Source organism: Schistocerca serialis, unplaced genomic scaffold, assembly GCF_023864345.2.
Source record: "Schistocerca serialis cubense isolate TAMUIC-IGC-003099 unplaced genomic scaffold, iqSchSeri2.2 HiC_scaffold_509, whole genome shotgun sequence".
Taxonomy (NCBI): Eukaryota; Metazoa; Arthropoda; class Insecta; order Orthoptera; family Acrididae; genus Schistocerca; species Schistocerca serialis.
This window is the reverse complement of record NW_026048090.1, coordinates 6546-10000: the sequence shown is the minus strand read 5'-3', so window position 1 is coordinate 10000 and position 3455 is coordinate 6546. Positions and strand designations below refer to the sequence as shown.

General features: G+C 57.0%; 3 non-coding genes across 3 annotated transcripts in view; all 3 read right to left on the bottom strand.

The window, feature by feature from the left end:
• The window catches only part of LOC126447503 (large subunit ribosomal RNA), a 4222-nt gene extending 3919 nt beyond the window's left edge, over positions 1 to 303 (bottom strand). The window contains exon 1 of the ribosomal RNA XR_007583715.1: positions 1 to 303. This exon is cut by the window's left edge and continues 3919 nt beyond it. This is a non-coding gene — a ribosomal RNA (large subunit ribosomal RNA).
• A 188-nt stretch (positions 304 to 491) lies between these two features.
• On the bottom strand, positions 492 to 646 carry LOC126447488 (5.8S ribosomal RNA). The gene has a single exon (XR_007583702.1). It is a non-coding gene; the product is annotated as a 5.8S ribosomal RNA (ribosomal RNA).
• A 351-nt stretch (positions 647 to 997) lies between these two features.
• LOC126447494 (small subunit ribosomal RNA) lies at positions 998 to 2907 on the bottom strand. The gene has a single exon (XR_007583707.1). It is a non-coding gene; the product is annotated as a small subunit ribosomal RNA (ribosomal RNA).
• Positions 2908 to 3455: the final 548 nt, after the last annotated feature.

Sequence of the window (3455 nt, the reverse complement as noted above, 5' to 3'; positions counted from 1 at the left end):
AGCTGCACTCTCAAGCAACCCGACTCGAAGGAGAGGTCCCGCCGACGCTCGCACCGGCCGCTACGGGCCTGGCACCCTCTACGGGCCGTGGCCTCATTCAAGTTGGACTTGGGCTCGGCGCGAGGCGTCGGGGTAGTGGACCCTCCCAAACACCACATGCCACGACAGGCGGCAGCCTGCGGGGTTCGGTGCTGGACTCTTCCCTGTTCGCTCGCCGCTACTGGGGGAATCCTTGTTAGTTTCTTTTCCTCCGCTTAGTAATATGCTTAAATTCAGCGGGTAGTCTCGCCTGCTCTGAGGTCGTTGTACGAGGTGTCGCACGCCACACCGCCAGCCGGCTGTGCACGCTACCGAGTAAGTACCGGTATGCGAACCGCCAGGCGACGGGCGCGCATCGCACGTTTCAGGAGGCGCGGCCGGCCCCACAGGCGGCCGCGACGCTCCCAGGTCTGCGAAGCGGGGCAAACGCCGCGCGCTTCAGTATACGTAGCCGACCCTCAGCCAGACGTGGCCCGGGAACGGAATCCATGGACCGCAATGTGCGTTCGAAACGTCGATGTTCATGTGTCCTGCAGTTCACATGTCGACGCGCAATTTGCTGCGTTCTTCATCGACCCACGAGCCGAGTGATCCACCGTCCTGGGTGATCTTTTCTTAGTTTCCACTGTCTCTTTCAAGACAGTTGCATAGGCGGGACGTAGGCGTGTGGCGGCCCCTGTTCAAGCGTTCTGTGTCCAACGGCCTCACGGCCGATGGGCGTCGTACGGCTCCACACCGGAGCGGACAGGCAGTCGGGCGAAAGTCATTCAAAACCGGCGCCAGGCGCCAGGTGCCGCAGGCCAGCCGCTCCAGCGCTTCAGCGCTCGTACCACACAACATTGGCGTTAGTTTTGAGAAGCACGCGTGGTTCCGCACGCGGCGCACGGCTACTGCGAGCCGTACAGGTAGCGTGTTGCGCGACACGACACGCACATCGAAAGACATGCAGTCTAGTCGGTAATGATCCTTCCGCAGGTTCACCTACGGAAACCTTGTTACGACTTTTACTTCCTCTAAATGATCAAGTTTGGTCATCTTTCCGGTAGCATCGGCAACGACAGAGTCAATGCCGCGTACCAGTCCGAAGACCTCACTAAATCATTCAATCGGTAGTAGCGACGGGCGGTGTGTACAAAGGGCAGGGACGTAATCAACGCGAGCTTATGACTCGCGCTTACTGGGAATTCCTCGTTCATGGGGAACAATTGCAAGCCCCAATCCCTAGCACGAAGGAGGTTCAGCGGGTTACCCCGACCTTTCGGCCTAGGAAGACACGCTGATTCCTTCAGTGTAGCGCGCGTGCGGCCCAGAACATCTAAGGGCATCACAGACCTGTTATTGCTCAATCTCGTGCGGCTAGAAGCCGCCTGTCCCTCTAAGAAGAAAAGTAATCGCTGACAGCACGAAGGATGTCACGCGACTAGTTAGCAGGCTAGAGTCTCGTTCGTTATCGGAATTAACCAGACAAATCGCTCCACCAACTAAGAACGGCCATGCACCACCACCCACCGAATCAAGAAAGAGCTATCAATCTGTCAATCCTTCCGGTGTCCGGGCCTGGTGAGGTTTCCCGTGTTGAGTCAAATTAAGCCGCAGGCTCCACTCCTGGTGGTGCCCTTCCGTCAATTCCTTTAAGTTTCAGCTTTGCAACCATACTTCCCCCGGAACCCAAAAGCTTTGGTTTCCCGGAGGCTGCCCGCCGAGTCATCGGAGGAACTGCGGCGGATCGCTGGCTGGCATCGTTTATGGTTAGAACTAGGGCGGTATCTGATCGCCTTCGAACCTCTAACTTTCGTTCTTGATTAATGAAAACATACTTGGCAAATGCTTTCGCTTCTGTTCGTCTTGCGACGATCCAAGAATTTCACCTCTAACGTCGCAATACGAATGCCCCCGCCTGTCCCTATTAATCATTACCTCGGGTTCCGAAAACCAACAAAATAGAACCGAGGTCCTATTCCATTATTCCATGCACACAGTATTCAGGCGGGCTTGCCTGCTTTAAGCACTCTAATTTGTTCAAAGTAAACGTGCCGGCCCACCGAGACACTCACTCAAGAGCACCCTGGTAGGATTGCAACGGGGTCCGCCTCGGGACGCACGAGCACGCACGAGGCGCGTCGCACGCCTTCAGCTCGCCCCACCGGCAGGACGTCCCACGATACATGCCAGTTAAACACCGACGGGCGGTGAACCAACAGCGTGGGACACAAATCCAACTACGAGCTTTTTAACCGCAACAACTTTAATATACGCTATTGGAGCTGGAATTACCGCGGCTGCTGGCACCAGACTTGCCCTCCAATAGATACTCGTTAAAGGATTTAAAGTGTACTCATTCCGATTACGGGGCCTCGGATGAGTCCCGTATCGTTATTTTTCGTCACTACCTCCCCGTGCCGGGAGTGGGTAATTTGCGCGCCTGCTGCCTTCCTTGGATGTGGTAGCCGTTTCTCAGGCTCCCTCTCCGGAATCGAACCCTGATTCCCCGTTACCCGTTACAACCATGGTAGGCGCAGAACCTACCATCGACAGTTGATAAGGCAGACATTTGAAAGATGCGTCGCCGGTACGAGGACCGTGCGATCAGCCCAAAGTTATTCAGAGTCACCAAGGCAAACGGACCGGACGAGCCGACCGATTGGTTTTGATCTAATAAAAGCGTCCCTTCCATCTCTGGTCGGGACTCTGTTTGCATGTATTAGCTCTAGAATTACCACAGTTATCCAAGTAACGTGGGTACGATCTAAGGAACCATAACTGATTTAATGAGCCATTCGCGGTTTCACCTTAATGCGGCTTGTACTGAGACATGCATGGCTTAATCTTTGAGACAAGCATATGACTACTGGCAGGATCAACCAGGGAGCTGCGTCAACTAGAGCTGAGCAGCCGGCCGCCCGGGAGTGTGTCCCGGGGGCCCGCGCGAACACGCAAGCGTCCGCTCAATTATTCTGCAAACAGGAGGAGGCTGAGCTCCCCTGCACCATACACCTCGAAACCCTCTCAGGTCCCGGCGGCGCGCAGCGCCGTCCTAAGTACTTGGTCGGGTTCGAGAGAGGCGCAATCGCCCGGGGTTTGGCGAGTAGACGCTTTAGGTGCGACCACCCGTGCTCCCAACTGAGCTTGCCGCTGCCGACAGAGGCCCGGGAGCGTGCTGTCGTGGCATTGCCGGCGGGAGACAACACGCGCCACCTACGGTGACCGGCAGCTCCAACGCCAGCGCCACAGAAGGACAAAAGCCCCACTTGGGTGCCGAAGCGAACTCTCCCAGCACAGCGCACGCGCCAACACGTCCGCACAGCTGCGATACAAACCACCTGCGAGAACCGCAGAGGCGACCGAGCAGCAGACGGCGTCGCGGCGCCGAGCGCCGGGCGGCGGCGCATCCTCAGCGCACACAGTCCTCAATCGGA